The following is a 17,980-nucleotide window of genomic DNA, read 5'->3' as shown; positions in this document are numbered from 1 at the left end:
TAGTGTTGTTTTTAGTCTTCATCTATTATAAGGTGGATAGGGATTAGTGCTTTAACAAAATCACATTACAAGTATTGGTTTTGAAACCGCTAAAAATTTCACCAATTATCTAATGAAACCGACAACTATAAACGCGACATGGTTATCATTTTTGATCCAAAAGATAAATACCCTACCTTTATTTAAGTTATTATTAGTTAAAAGCAAATACCAAACATAATTAAGCCATGAAACCTAATAAGGGTACAAGCACAAAAGATACCAGTACAGTAATTCCTACAGTTTAGGTATATAAAGACCTCTATTATCAAACATTGTAGGAACTACATAGATACAAAATATATTCTATTTTAATGTAACTCAATAAAACTGCAAACAAACGAATAATTGTTCCGAGCATATAACAATCATGACAAACATCCAATATTTGTACAAATAAACAATTAATGGAATATTTCGATTTATTACTAATTTCATTTAGATAGTGTCTCTGTGATAATTTCAACAAAAATTGACTACATAATAAAACAGACTATAATATCAGTTTTTACATACAAATGTTTAAAGATAAAGCTCAAAAATACAATAAGAATAATAAAAGAACGTAGTAACACAGTAGAAGGTATATCAAAAGATCAAGTGTTTGTTATTCAAAGTTGAACGAGCTTGTCTGTGGTCAGTACCAGCTCATGTACATCAATCTAACGTAATCTGTAGAGATGTTATGATCTTGTGGCCACTTGACGACTGCGTGGGTGACATTCGACAGCATTGTATTGTATGGACAGTGTGAAAGGGAAAGGTGGGTACATTATCGGTTTCCGGAGTTATGGATTAATATATAATTACAGTGGTTAGACTGGTATAACAAGAATGGTGAGTGAAAAATTCGAACCAAGGGGTTTAAAAAAAATTATAGTCTTTGCGAGATAATATTTTTTTTTGGCAACATTTTTCCTTTTTCTAGAATGATACAGCTGATGGACATTTAAATACATACATTATTTTCTGTAAATACGGACATTATTAGACATAGAAAACCTCGATACTGAACAAACGAACTTTTTAGAATTAATACAAATGTTTATCTTTGTGGGGATTGAACTCGTAACTACCGGAAGATGAGGCAGTTTTAAACCGCAACACCACCAAGGCTGGCATACAAGACTCATTACAAATATCTGTAACTATTATATCAACCATTAACTGTCCACTGCTGAACATAGACCTCTTTCACAAAGGGGGTTTTCCAGTAGTTGCCACACTTAGCAGGTGACTTTGGTGATGTTTTAAGAGGGACGCTACTGCCCATTCGTCGACCATTAAGTTTCCTTGGTCGTCTCTTAAGACACACACGTGAAAAAAAGAGAAGTTAGTTTATGCACCTCAAGTATTATGGGGATAGATCGGTCCCATAAAAATAGATATCCGTTATTCCTTACTCCTATGCTCAAGCGCAGTAAATAATGAACGTAGTAATTTAAAAAACTTATCATTCCCATGGATTAATCATGAGATATTTTGTTTCAAATATTCAACATTGCGAACTGCACTGTCAGCTGTAAGTCAGTACTGTCACTTTTTACGAGGTAAATTGTAATTTCATCCTTCATTTGTATATATCAATCGTCTACTGTCCACTATTGAACGTAGACCTCCCCTATAAAAGGAGGTTTGTCAGTAGTTGCCACGCTTGGCAGGCAGGTTGCAACCTAGTTAAGTTAAGCTTTGGTGAGGTTTAAGGTGGGATGCTGCTACTGCTACACGTCCCGCGACCGTTAAATTCTCTTAGTCACGTTTTATGATAGCCACGAGAAAGGAAGGGTAGAATATGCCAGGACCACACGTACAATAGTATAGAGAATACTATTTCCTATTACTATATTAAGCAGTTATAAAAACAATGCTAATTATAAATTAATATAAATTTCACGATTACTCGTTTTGAATAATAAAAACAGTTATGTACCTACATAATCAATACGTATTGCTATTGCATCATCCATATATGCAATAAAATATGAAACAGCTTCCTAAACCTATATGATTACTTCATGGATATTGGTGGCCACATAAATTATAATTTGGGTCCATTTGCCGCAACATTGTAACATTAATCGTTGCTATACAACGCTATTACGTAATTCGATGTACAAGACACTTAATATTTAGGGCAGCAATAGAGATACGACAGTAGCATATTGTTATATTTGTCCAATTAATTTGGTTGACAAATATGAACGGAACAGGCCCTTGATACCTATTTCTTTTGTTTCTGATATTGAAATACAAGGACACACTGTCATAATATTTTAAAACACTACTAAAATATTATGACAATAATATTTGTATATAAATAATATTTCAAAAGCATTACGTTATTCGTGAGCATGATATTAGTCTAAAATATGAAAAAGAGGAAGGCGCATTGGTTTAGAGTACTGAAGATGGGTACACGTTGTCTATGTAGATAGTAGGATGTATGAATCAAATAGTGCAACAGTACAACTGGGGTCTTGTCTACGTGGGAGACAAAATATTTTTTTAGGGGAGTCTGATTAATACCATTTAACTCTTAATAAAAAAACATAATAAGGTTACAAAGTGATTAAAAATAAAATGATATCTGAAATAGAAAAAAATATACTACGACTAGTTAGGTAATAAAAATATAATAACAGAAGTCAATCAATCACGCCAAATGTCAGATCCTCGAGTTAAGGTCAAGAATAACCTTTGTTATAAGGTTATAGAAAACGAATATCTGATGGCACAACCCAAAACACCCAAACCCGAGATAATTTAGAAAAGTCCATTTCCCAATTTACCCCAAACAAGAATCTAATCTGGTACTTTATTATGTAAAGCAATACCTACGGCTGTACTATGAAGGTTGGCATTTTCTTCCCGAAATTGCGTCTAGAACAGAAGATAATGGGAGCGAAGAAGTCGCAATAAACATCTACGTTTAAATCTACGTATTCGATACAAACACAGGTATTTTTTTCTTTTAAACACTCCTGCCTTAAATTCCATAACTACAAACACCTTTTGAATAGCTTTTAAGGATAAATTATTGCTATTTGATAGAGCATAGAGTCATCGAACTCTAAAAATAGCTCTTACGGCTTACAATAGGCACTATCTGATCTATTGAATTCAGTTAGGGTTGGTCCTGACACAAATAACCTGAAGTTCAAGGATACCTCCTATCCTTTGTGAGAGATATTACTACCATTTTTGTAAAATGTAGCAAATTATGCAAAAATTCAACATATATTATTTTTTAAAATATGATCATGACTTATAAATATTGAGTTTTATTGAATGAATTTTCTTTGGATATTACTATTATTTTAAAATGAAAATAATCGTTTCAAGAGTCGCTTTATTTTTTTTTATACCACAATTATTGGCATTATTCTATTTAAGTAATTCCGTTACCACTAGAACTATTTCTTTACTACTTCATTGCACTATTACACTGAATGTCAGGAGTCACAACGCGTGCGAGTTGTGACTACTAACATTTATTGTGAAGAACAAATTTTTAGTAAGGACTCTGTGATCTTCGATAACAGTCATCAATCTCCAAACCACATCATTTGACTGAGATCCGTATCTACTATTATTTTGAGATCTTTTTCTGCACCAGAACCATCAGCATCCTCTAATTTCTCACCAGTCCTGGTCTTTCCAACAAAAGTTATTAGATATTAAAAAGCTATATAGACATTAAACTGATATACACATCATTAAATAAAATATTAACAGCGATGGGCTGACTTAAACTTATTCTTATCTATCATATCTCACTGATACCCCGCTAGCATATTTTGTCAGCGTGGTTATCCGCTATTTCATTTTTACCTAAAAAACACTTGGTGACAACCCTAAATACAGCTAAATCACAGCGACGAGTCTACAAGGGGCCAATTCACGCCCAGTGCTCCATCGCTCGGTTCAATAATGCATTATTATGCTCGTATCGCTCAAAAGTTGTTCTGATTAAACGGAACACTCTCATGTTATCTTAATATACTCTAATCGTTATATGAACGATTTTCTTGCGATGGGAAAACAAACAGACAGACAGGCAGACATCAATTCGAAAATCACTAACGAAATCACGAACCCAAATTTTAAACTTATCTATATATTTTAATTTCCTTAGTTAAACTTACAAACTATTTTTCGACCCTAATGATTTCATTATAATAAGTACTAAATTTTGCACTCAACTTCGTCTGAATGACCGAGACATTTTGATTAAATTATAATAATAATAAGTAGCTTATGTCCTCCACTGCAAATACTATGTGCATGCCAAATTTCATAGCAATCGATGAAGCCGTTAAAGTGCTAAAAGGTAACAAACAAACAAACTCACTTTCACATTTGTATTAGTAAAGTATAGATAGTTTGCATACCGTAATACCGTTAGAACTCGTGATGGTGCTTAATTGAGCTTTTAGCGTTGACAAAGAGTAATGAGATATGTGATATGAAACGTTCGGTTCGAGAGAACTCCGAGACCGACCCACTTTCAATATAGATACGTCCGTCCCGATACGTTTGTGGGATAAACATATACATCGTACAGTCCTTATTAATATTACAAACTTGAAAATAATATGATGTGGAAATATGACTACATATTGACTTCTTAAGGGCTCAATCAATCATTGTTTAACTTAATAGCAAAATATTATAATTTAAAAGCGAAATTTTGCGCCTACATTTACGGTCATTTTCCGTTGCAATAAGCAGTTTTTGCTACTCAAAGAAAAACAGCAGTACCAATTGTAATGAAAAAATTAACGAGAGGCCGATATCTTTTCGATTGCAAAAACAATTATTGAAATCGATTCAGAATTGGCGTGATCGTGTAATATAATCACAAGAAAAAAGAATACGTACAAATTGAAAAAACAATACTCCATTGGAAATCGCTTAAAAACTTCATTAATTATTCTATAATGCTCGTAATTATCATTTCTTTTATTTTAATAATAATCTTACTAATAAAATTGTAACTAGACGATGTCTGAACGTGGAAGATATTTAAAACAAATTGATATTAGGGGCCATAATAAAAGCAATAGAATCCAAAACAATATTTTTTAGAAATTTTGCTTCTCTATCTGTCTGTGTTTGTTCCGGCATCATTTATTCATAATTATGTTCCTGAAGTTCTAACTTAAAATCCAGTATAATTATATTTTATCTTGATACATCATCTAGAAACAGTCTATTTCATTGGTTTTCCTACTTCTGAAATCCACGCGGTTAAAGTAGCGAACACAGAAAACTAATCTTTCATTAAGTTATATGATAGTATTTTTTTTATTTTACTTATTTACTATTAATCTGTTGCAAATCGTAATGGATTATTCTGCTGTAATCTTTGTACCTCGAGGATATCAAAGCAATGCGTCACCTGACTTCAGAGTGCATGCCTTATCTCAGCCAGTATGCACATTAACAACATGAGTTTTGATAACATTCCGTGTTTACTTGCAAACGTAGTCAGTAATATGATTTTTACTCAAAACTTATTACATAAATATATATTTCTTTCGTCTACACTTTGTAGGGTTAGTTTTGGTAATAGGAGAGATTTGATGTCTTGCAGGCTTTCTAAATAACAGTCAATGCAGGTGACTCAAGACAATTTGTTATAGTACTTTTGTAATCTATACTTTTGGATTACCTATGTCAATAGTGGATAATAGAAGACTAAAAAAATATGACGATTTTTACAGCCTACATTCGTTATTAATTGAGCAAATTCTTTTATAATTGATTTTAAGATTTGTGTAAAATGACGGTCCACCTGATAAAAAAAATGGTAACTGACACTTATAGCTATGTACTATAGGCCCATAGTAGCCCTTTTGATGCCTACCTAACATGCAATGAGAACGTATTTAGTATCCATTGCATGCGACCACAACTTTTCGAAAGCATGTGTTTCTGCTTTCGAGTTAGAGATATTCATACAGAAGAACTTATGCAATATCTTCCTAATGATTTAATTAAAAAACATTGACGATATTCTTAATTTACTACATAATCATTATAAATAATTAATCACTGATTATAATAATAAAAAAGCAAGAAAGTATTTCCAAACTATTACCCAAGTAGAAGTGAAACTTTGTGCAATAAAGTGCAGTGTTTTTTCTACCTAGTAGTTGATATATTACGCAGCATTGACATTATGACAATAAAATAAGCGGAACTATCACTTTAAAACTACTTCAGTTACAATTGTGACACGTTATCTACACTATAAAATTATAATGGCATATATTTTTACAGCGTAGCGTAGATACCTTTGACTGTCTTACTGCAGGGTGATAATTGATGAATTTTGTTTATTTATCTATTCTTTATATAGCTATAACATGCTTATTTATATATAATACAGATAAACTATAGTAGAATCTCGATTATCCGAATATTCGATTATCCGGACTCACTCTTCATGGCTCTAATTGCCTATTTAGAAATGGTTGTAGATATACGAGTACAGTATAAATTGGATAAATAGGTATTATGTCCATTGTCGTCATAGCTAGTAATTTTTTTATATTGTATTGTTTAAATGACGTATGTAAAACCCTTTACATAATAAAAAATATTAAAATTTAATTATGTAATGTTTGATGACTTTGAAATCGATTATCCGGAATCGGAGCACCCCTGATTTTATTTGATTCGGATAATCGAGATTCTACTGTACCATTACCGTCGATAGGAAAATTTAAATCACATTACATAGAAATCGAGTAATACTCTCGAAACCAAGTATCAGTTCTATAACCAACCAAGTATCTGTAATATTAAATTAAAATTTTAAGATCAATTCGAACTCATCAAATATTGGTACGTTTGACATCTTAAACTTAGTCGCAGTAGAGCAATAAATCGAAAGAAAACGGATTAACTTTATAGTTTTTTATGTCACCTAGGATATCATTTCAATTCCAGAAACTCACTATTATTAAAAAATAAAGCACCATTCAACAATTCGCAATCAGAAACAAAGTCAATGTACTATTCATTCATTTGAAAACTTAACCGTGCATAATAGTTAAAAACCTGTACATAAAGTAAAACAACCACGAAAACAACAAAATACCTTGACTACTACAAACAAACATTTCAATATGTGCACATTACAGAACATCAATTATAACAAATGAAGTCAATAAACGCCTCCAGCAATTGCAAGAAACGAACCGCGAATGCAATAACATCCATAATTACACGGGAACACGTCGTTCTGTGTGGAAACGTTTAATAGCTGGGCATTACCGCCGCTGCGCCATGGCAATCGCGGGCACGTTATCGCACCAAGGTCGAGCTGATGCGCGTGAGTTGCCCTAAGTGGTTGCTTTTGTTAAACACGAGCACACTTAACATTTCAACGTGGAAGCAAAATTGCAGGTGAACTAATGCTATTTTTGTGTCAAGTCGACTGACAGGGAGACACGACAATGAACGTTTAGAGGTATCGTTGTTTTAACTTCAGATTTACATTGAAGTAAATACTGTTTATTCAATTTCATAGAACATATCTTATAAATAACGCAATTTATTGACTTCCGATTTCTAAATTTTGAATTACAGGTTTTGTTTATCCTGAAGACTATTTTAATTTACTTCAATGTCTAGCAGGTGCATTTAACTTTGATTTGATTTAAAATAAAAAAGTGCAGAAATGATTGAAACTTCAACAAGTTAGTATCATTCGGACCTTCTAATATCAGTACAAAATCCAACTTAAAGAAATCTTTAAATAAGAGTTTTTATGTTTTGGTACTTGCTATTTTTGTCTCAAACCTTTTGCTGATTGAGCGTTAGACATCGCTGTTTTATTTATATGCTGTACTGCGTTTTCATTACATAATTTAGATTGATCTATTTTTACATTAAGTACAATATTAGTTTAATAATAATGATTAATAGAAAAAAAAACTTCTCAAACTATAATCAAGCGATAAAGCTGAGTAGGTTATCAAAGACAAATTAATTAATGCATTTGCGCCAACTTTATCGGTCATCTGAACTCGACTCCTTGACCCGGGCATTGTGGGCGCCAGATATCTACCATCTGAGCTGTCTGCTCTACTATGAATACTGATCGGCTGTATTAATATGGACGCCACGACCTTAATTATATCTGTTTACAGTATGCGCGATCATGCACGTGCTCATCTATGGACCGAGGACTTAGCTACTATGTTTCTTTCTTTGGGAGTATAGTAATATTCGTAGTATTGACGCGTATAATACCGGGAGTGTCACGTGCACGTAGTAACTCTTAAGAAACCTTAATACTAACAACATCCGTGACATAGTGGTGATCACGCTGATTTGCTTAAATGAGCTCCCGGGTTCGATTCTTGGTTGGGCCAGTTTAAGAAACGAACTTTTCTGAATTGACTCGAGTGGGTATTTTGGGTTGTGCTCCTGATGTTCGTTGTCTGGTCCCTCATAATACAGGATAGCTTGAAGACCAGGTGACTAATGTGCTTCTGTAGCACTTATTATTATAATATTCCCTTTTTAAAGCATCCCCCAACCATAGAAACTTATCCTGATTTGACGGAACAGCTTTTTTTTTTTAGTTTACCGAACCCAAGATATTTTTTGTAACTATATAAATATGACCTAACTATCTATCTACTGATGTTTAATAATACGTTGTATAAATCAAGGAAGTTTGAACTTTGCTCAGTAAAAATTTCAGGTTAATGCATATAATGCAGCTGTACACACTATTTCGAAACATTACGACTTTATTCTCAGAATGACATAAAACTCATACACACATTTTAAATGAATGTTGAATTACACGTAGACTTTCAAAACATTCACCATGCTACCACACTTCGTAAAGGATTATGGTTGGAATTACATCATAAATCTGGACAGTGTTTAACATAATTGTGGGTAAATGTTGTTAATTCAAATACGGCGTCTGAGGTGTTGGGTGTAGAAGCCAAATATTAACATGTGTCATGATCATAAGCTAACGGGAAACTTCCTTAACGATCCTTATAAAGCAAGTGGTCGCCTGCACATCTAATTGCAGCCATCTCGCTGATACATCTTAATAACAAGGCTGTAATACTGATAAACGGTTCCATCGACACATTTCACTTCTAAAAAGGAAGTTAAAACAAGAGCTATAATGATCGATGAACCTAAGAAATCTTTCAGTAATTTCCTGGTCCAGCCAATTACTCCACATTCACACTTCCTTGTTTGGACAAAAGTAACAGGCAGGACGCTCATTACTTACTCGTATCTTGACAATGGTGCCATTTCTCGTACGTAATAGAACAGGTTTTAAATTTTGTTGCGGTAATGTACCACGGAATTTACTCAAGAAATTGCCAGATAAATCGATAGCATTAATTACAATTACACGGTTCATGACGCTAACTAATAACACAAATAATGTATCAATAAGATCTGTAATCTTTTATGGCGAACAGAGTACAAATCGAAATACACACTCTCGAGTTTAATATAAGTACACACAAATATATTAATATTACACAAAAATATGTAGAATGTAATAGTGTTCAATTTCATTAATTATTCAATTTCTTAAATTAAAATAGTTAATATGGTCATATCATAAGTAATAGCACTTGACTGTTAGGCCGAGTCCAATTTAGAGAAGTAAAAAATCAATTTGCTTTAGGTCGAAGGTCATAATTCCTGGAAACAAATGATGATTCATCGATGTAAATTGAAGCGATTGGTGATATCAATTTACTGGATTGGTCTTACAAAGCCCGCAAAAGGTTTCGGGCGTTGCGCGCTGCCGACGTGTAAATGATTCGGTGTGGTCATTTGATAGCGATCGAGCTGGCTTCGCTGCAGTTTATCCGGTGTGCCCACCATATTCGAAGCCAATAGTGATACAATTATGGGGTTCAATGTTACTTTGTAACCATATGAAACAGCTCTTAAAAGTTTGAGTTATACTGCCATCCAAAATTTATTTCTCCTTTCTTATCGTCATTCTTTTATGTATATAAGTCATATATATCAATCCTAAACAATATATGGCATATACAATATATTGTGTTGAGTAAGCATAAATCCACATGATATCCATTAAAATTTCATGTTCGTAATGTTACATTTAACAGATATAAAACGTTGGGCATAAAAGAAAATTTACAACTAAGAAAATATATTTCAATGCAGTGCCCAGCTCATAAATCTATTAAGATTCGAGGAAGCAAGAGTAGTCAGGCTCTAATAAAGCCTCGTTATGCTGAATTTTACTGGAGCATTGCACCGCAGCGGTGCGCAGTAGGGCAATTAAGGGTCGCTGACCCTTGCACAAAGGGAGCTAGTGCTAAAATTTAACCTCTAACTGCACCGGGAAGTTTACAGTACGACTGCAGGCCGGTTAACAACATTCCTTTATTAAGTTTTCTTAGTATCAGCTTCATAGGTTAATAAATAAACGATTGACATAGTCCTAACAAGACTTGTTTTTAAGGAATATTGTTGATATTGTAACATAAAAACTATTAATCAAAGGTAGGTTCATACCAAGACCAAAACGTATGAAAATCAATGATAACTGTTTGCCAAATCAACAACAGATTTCTACTGATGTTCGACACGTTTATTATAATAAATATTGCATTCACCTAAAATTACTATACAGTTATTTTTGTTAAAATAAGCATCTTTGTAATGAATTCAATATAGATATCTTATAATCTCAAGTAATACACCAACTGCGCACTCTCTAGTCATCGAGTAGTCACATGTCGCATAGTAAACGCATCGGCATTCAGTTACCAGCCCAGTATTGTCCAAAACAAGTCGGCCCTGTTCCTGACTCGCTTTTTGTTCAGATACGTGAGACACCACGGCGCGTCGTAACGATCATCAAACCAGTTCCACGCCTCATCGCGTCATGCCAAATCTGGTCGTAAATACTCCAACACCACGCCTGTTCTCACGACGTTCTTTGCTCGTGGCAAAAAGTCTATAGAAGACGTCACCACACGAGATTAATAATTAACCACCTTTTTGATAGAATTAAAATTCTTTTGTCATTATTTTCGCGCGTAATTATGCGCTTTCCACTTTCACTTGAGGTTTTTGATTCGCTAGTTGATTGTGAAAAAACTGAGGGCTGCGAAATTATTCGCATTATAACACCATAATTGGACGATAAAAAAGGGGATCATGCAAGCTCCTTTCACTGTGTTGGAACGTAACCCGCTAATTACAAAGTTCACCGGTCTCTAGCGAATGCATGTTGATACTCGTATAAGGAAAACTTACCCAAGTGACTACCGAATACGAATTAAATTATGTATACGTTTAAAAAAATACTGGATTGAATTATGGAAAAGAAGGTAATTATAGTTTACAACAGAGTTTTGAATTAATAACGATAAACACAACATATATCAATCAAGTAGATTAAAAATAATTATATAATATCACTTCCATTTGCAATACCAAAATATAATTACGCCTTTTCTAGCATGAACGTAGTATAGATACTATAATTAGGTGCAAAGTTTTAAATGTATTTTATAGATATAGACGTCTGTGCGTTGTTGTGTAGGTGAGAATGCTGATATTAGTAAAGCTGAATTACTATTAATTTACTGAATACAATAAAAAAAATTACAATATTAGTAAATTTGTACCTTTCACATACTTTACCAACAGTCTTCATGTTAACAATTTTCAACACTTTTCACATAGTAACCAAGAATCTGTTGTTACAATCCAACTGACAAATTGAAGCTGTGCGTCATTCACTTTGTGACTCAATAACGCGTGTCTCGCCCGACACGTACGAGAGATCTAATAAAAAAACCGGAAGTTCGCAGAAAACCCTTCTCGAAAGCTTGTCCGTGATTAATCTCTGATTGCGAAGATATGAGAATTCGACAACGTTTGCACAATTCAAAAATAAATTCTGATTTTCTTAACAAGAGTGGACTAGCAAAAAAAATTTAATACTTCAAAGATTGTGTACGTGAATACGTCAGTCATTCTGTCAATCGTTATTTCAGTAGAATTAACAAGAAACATGTCCAGATTAACAAAAAAATGTCGAATTTAGACTACGCATTGTTTTCTAACATATAAAAGTCGTTGAATGGTATATTGCTGTTGAATTTTATAGATAAAATATCTAGTATTAAGAATTATCAATAAGGGATAGGTTGGGAATGAGATATAATTTTTTTTTGAAATTCCTTTCTGTGTGTCTGGACAATTCCAACAGCTTTTTGAACTCGTAGCACAGTAAAAATATAATTAAAAATTACCTAATGCAACTAAAGACAGATAAAAAAAGAACGACGTTAAGCTTGGATGAGAATCTAGGATTCTTAACTTGATAAGCAGTATCCCGTATTAAATCGAACAAATCTCAACTACCTGCACTTAGTTAGCGAGGTTAAATACTTCTAGTCGGACTGGTTAAAACGGAAATCTAGGCAGCAATTTAATTAATCGCATCCTTACTTGTCGCAACGCCGATAGACATGTGCTTGTGCGTCTATCTGCGATGAACTCGAGGTTTAATTGGTTTAATTCCATAAAAACATTCGACATTTGCAGCTTAGTTCAGCCAATTTCATAATGCGGTATTTAGAATTTAAATTTATACACATGCAAGGTGGCCGATAAAAATCAACTTTATTTTATAATCAAACTTGGGTATCTGTAATATAGACTTGAGTTAATTAATTCGTTTTCTTGCAAATTTAAATCAATCCTAATGAAGATCGACTATAATTTTTTTCTTTCAAATAACTTCTCTACTTACATAGTATTATATATATATATAATTTACCAGAGGGAAACTTTATATAAAAGCCGTTTGCTTGGGTACCTCTATCCCATTCGTATTTCTACCGTAAAGCGGTTTTCATGATTGTGTTTTGGTTTGAAGGGTGGGATATGGCGGTGAATTTACAGGATAATAATACCTTGGTCCTCAGGAATGGCAATGCATGAAGGGTATCATGGTCAAAACAGTATATTCTGTTGTCCATGGTACTGTTTAGGTGTGTAGACGACGATTACCACTTTCACATCAAGTTTGTTTGCCATTCTAAGTTGGATAAAAAAAAAGTATTTCATTATGTAGTAATATTTGTATTAATATGCAAATCTGTAGCTCTATTCGCTATTAGATGAAGTACGCCCAAAAATCTAGATCTACAGTTATGGCAAAATCAAAACCAATTTTATTTATCACAACAAAGTTATCACATCACTTCTGTATACAACTCTCCAACGTAAGCACACAAAAGGAAGAATATTAACCTTTGCTTCTTGTAATGCTGTTTTTGTCAATATTGAATAAAACAATTTTCTCCATCTACCCAAGAACAATTCTCCATATTTCCAAAAGTCTATCTCAATCAAATGTAAATTCTACTAGTTAACCACGTTGAAGTAAAGGGCGAAAGTGTATTTATGCATTGGAAAGGCAAGCAGAGTCATCATTCAATGAGCTAGTTATCGAGAATCAGGTAGAAGCTAACAAGACAGATGTCGAAATTTATTTGATGGTAGAACAAAAGGTCACAGGGGCGTGCGAGGTTTTTGAACATTAATTTTAATGATACTACCCTATTAGATTTAGGAACTCACGGCAACCAGAGATAAAGCAGCCAGCATTTAATTGTACTTTATCTAGAAATAATGGCAGCTGGAATTATGGTGTTATGAAATAGCCAGCGGTGATTTATTTTTAAGTAGCTACAGTATATGACCGATAGTCTTTTACTTAATTAAAACTTACTTGGTCCTCTATATGAATTCTTGTTCTGTTCTAGCTCTTCTCTTTTGTCCTTTATTTTTTATTACCTATTGCGCGTGCGACTTTGTGACAATATCCTTTTCCATCCCATATAGTATTGTCCCATAAGTATATAGTGATTGGAAAAGGCGTTAAGGCGCTATAAGATAACAAACAAAATCACTTTCACAATTATAATATTAGTAAAGATTTGAGTATAAATTGCACACCTACAATTTTTAATAACGTGTAGTGTAACAAATTAGCTAAAGATTAAATTATCCCTAATAAAAAATACCCATATCTAGCTCCTCGGCAAATAGAGTATTAAACAATGAAATAACCTTATAAATTGAAGCAAACTTGGCAGTGTATATGTGAATCCACGGTGCCCTTGATAACCTATAGTTACGACTAGATTAAACATTTAAGTTACATTTAGTCTAAATACACCTTGGGATAATTCTAGAATTTCCAAACATAAGATTGTAAATACACATCCAAGTACAAACCGCATTCAAATATTACATATTTATGACCCCTGATGGATTTACAATTCTCATTATTATTCCTAAAGGTCCAACACTTGCTTAGTACTTACTGGTAGGTATTAAGCAGTTCACCTCGAGGGATCGCGACACGCGAGCTTATCTTAAAACTAACTAGCGAACGACCTTTACTGGACTACCTATGGTGGCATGACTCAGGCAATTAGTACAAGTTAATCGTATTTGAAGGGAAAAAATCTAGGCAAGTTAATATTCGTTCATTAGCATTGGTATCGCCCCGATACCTATATATTGGGTTCTTCTGGACATTAATAGTGAAAAACAAGATTATCGCCTAATTTGATGTCGCACATACCAGTTTTACATCTATATTCATTACGAGCGGATTCTGCATTTCGTTATTACATATTTAATATATCCATTATTGGGCCAATATACAGATGTTGTAACTACAATATTAGATATTGATATATATTACTCACCTCTACTCGAAGCAGGATATCCTTTCTTTACTATTCAAAAAAGCATTTCGCATTAAAATTACGCAGAGTAGTGTACAAGAGCCACCTGGTATCTAGGATAGATTTTATCTACTAAAACCAACATTAGATAGATCAAAAGTGGTAATCCCAAAGATCGAGTCCAGCTGAAAATATATCTGTCCATCACTTTTAACCGAGTTATATTGAGACATAAATACAAGATGAATTTTATACTTATGTCTCAATAAAATAAAAAATTTAAGCTTACAATTCAATGTTAATCCGATGTTTTGTTATAATGATTAATATTATTAATTAATATATAAATATTAATTACAGCGGGAATTTCCGCTGACTTACAATCTTCACAAATGACACAAATACGTGTTACATGTGCAATCAACAGGAAAAATTATTTACACGACCATAACTTTATTATCGTTCAATTTGTGTATATGTAACGTAAAATATTAGATAATTATTGATATTAATTCATTGCAATCTCGATTAGAAACTATACAATAATAAGACAGAGACAACAAATAATACATTTTGAGTAACAAGATAAAAATGTAGATAAGTCAATTAAATCTCTGGAACTGACGTTCATATATGAAACAATGAAAGTAGATGAAACATAGAGATGTAATATGCAATATTAATAATGGTAAAATAATGTTGATTCGGTTCTCTCTTTCTCTCTCTCTCTACATTGGCTCTTGCTCTTGGAGTAAAAATAGATTGGTCAAATGATGAAACGTTTATTAATTTAATGTTGTCTTAATCCACAGTGTGTGTGCTTGTAGGTGGCTACGTTTTTGGTCTACTAAATAACGTTCGTCATACACTCACTCACATATTACCTAATCTAAAGTGGTTGTTATCAAGTGATATCGTTTGGATATTAGTGGTTAGTGTTCTGCACATTCCGATAAATATTCTACACCTGGAATAAAATGGTATCAGGAAAGGGGGCGTGGTCTTTTAAACTTATTCAACATATAACTTTACTTGATTGAAGATATGAAGCGCTTGCAAAAATTATTGCTTCAGTTAAATTATTGATATGTAAAATAATAAATTTAAATTACAATTCTTCTTTCTATCGGCAATCACTAAGGCAGAAGCAATCTTAATTTATTTGTATGTATATATATGTGCATGTACTTTATATCTAATCTACTTTTTTAAAGACCACTTAGATGGCAAATAAGCATACAGCCCGTCTGATAGTAAAGGGCCACTATAAGGTAAGGTACTAAGGGCCTGTTGCCTATGGACGCGTGTAATACCTGAGATGTCACGTGCGTGTTGCCGATCCAAAAGAAACCTTTTCAAAAAACTGTAGTCTTTAGAGAAAAACTCGTCAGGAAGCTCACTTTACAGCCTGAATATTCGCGGGAGAAAACTCCTCTGAAACCGCATTATTTGCAATCATTTAGGTATCAAGCGTGGAAGGATGAATTCCCCGTGGATGGTGAGCGGTGTGATAATAAAAGGTAACTGTGAGCATCATTTCAAACAATTCCTCAAAATACACTTTGTTATACAAGCGGTAGAATACACAAAGAGAGGCAAAGTCTCGCCCTAAACTTAAGGGCACGATACCGCTTGTCAGCTTGAGATCGTTGACAATTCTCATAGCTCGTCTTTGAATCGAGTCAAGAGGACCAAGCTGGTATCCAGGTGTTTCGGCCCATAAGTGAGGGCAGGACTCCATAAGGGACCGGACTTGTGTATACAATAATAGTTTTTCTCTCGGGGTGAAGTACCATTTTGCTCTATTGAGCACCCCGAGCCTTTTTGATGCCAAGTTGAACCCGTCTTTAAGTTGACATCGTATATCCACAGTTCTAGAAATGTCGACACCGAGGATCCCAATATTATTAGAGATAGTAAAGGATGCGATCTGGAATTGCAGAGCCGCAGTAAATGGGGTTTTATCAGCAGTGAACGTGCAAGCTTGTGTCTTAGACGGGGCAAATAAATTTAGTCGTCCCCAATCAGAGACCCTAACAAGATTACTCTTGATTTAAGCGAAAAGCTATTCGCGGTTAGACCCCACAACGAAGCGAAATATGTATATTCACACGGCCCGTGTATTATGCATCCCCAATATTATCATCCGCATAAGAATGAATGTCGACCGTTGTTGTTAAAGTAGTTACTTTTAAAAAGTTAGCACTGTTAGCGCCTTGTCATACTCGTTTTATACTTTGAAATAAACATATCCGTTTGTAGGTCAAAGAAATATAATTGTGACAAAGCACCAAAGTAGGTATTTATCGTACTATTTATTAACACGTTCATAAGTAACGTTTATAATTTAGTATTTTTTTTACTTACAACAGATTATTGATAATATCCAGTGTGACTTTCTAATTACATATATATAAAAATCGTCATAGTTGTAGAATACTGACAGATCTGACAAAGATTACGTATCCGTCAGTATTCTACGACTATAACGAAATAAAATTAATTCGATGTTTCTCCTTTAAATACCTATTACTTGCTGCCTACAATAAACATATAATAAAACTGTAAATAGACGATGTCTGAACATAGACGATATTTAAGAAAAATTCATTGAAAATTTAAGAGTCTATTAAAGACAAGAGAAGCCATAATATTTTTTATCTGTCTATACGTTTGTTTCGGCATCACGCAAAAACTACTGCACCAAATTGGAGGCGGTTTTCACATGATTCTTTAAGGTGACATTTAGTATCCTTTTAAGGGAGTATTCTACCAATAAGATTGAAAAAAGATGGGTTAAAATACGACAAAAATACTGGTCTTTGCATGAAACACCACGCGTTTAGAACTCAAGTAAGTTTGGCAAGTTTTATGAGAATTTGTTATAGCTAGCTACCTTAACTAAATGTTTATAGTAATCACGTTTTGGAAAATCGTTTGACTAATTAAAGGGTGATCTATGTGTCTTTGAAAACTTAGTTTTCTTTTCAACCAACTTCAAAAAGGTTTACAATTCGGGTTTTTTTAAGATTGTTACTTAATAACTCCGTCAGTTCTAATCCGATTTGAAAATTCTCTTTTATCATAAAGGATATACTTACAAATCGTCCCACAGAATTATTATCGAAATCCATTCAGTAGTTTAGTTTTTTAATTAAAATAACTGGTTTGCCACAATTGAAGTC

At 33.4% G+C, this 17,980-nt stretch overlaps 1 protein-coding gene across 1 annotated transcript in view; it reads right to left on the bottom strand.

Annotated features, from left to right (window-relative positions):
• LOC113517425 (rho GTPase-activating protein 23) overlaps positions 1–17,980 on the bottom strand; it is a 477,294-nt gene that overhangs the window by 456,978 nt on the left and 2,336 nt on the right. The gene's annotated exons all lie outside the window — the stretch shown is intronic.

Source organism: Galleria mellonella, unplaced genomic scaffold (assembly GCF_026898425.1).
Source record: "Galleria mellonella isolate WM207_F2 unplaced genomic scaffold, CSIRO_AGI_GalMel_v1 utg103, whole genome shotgun sequence".
Lineage (NCBI taxonomy): Eukaryota > Metazoa > Arthropoda > Insecta > Lepidoptera > Pyralidae > Galleria > Galleria mellonella.
Note: the sequence above shows the minus strand (reverse complement) of the source record. Positions and strands in the feature narration are given on the sequence as shown.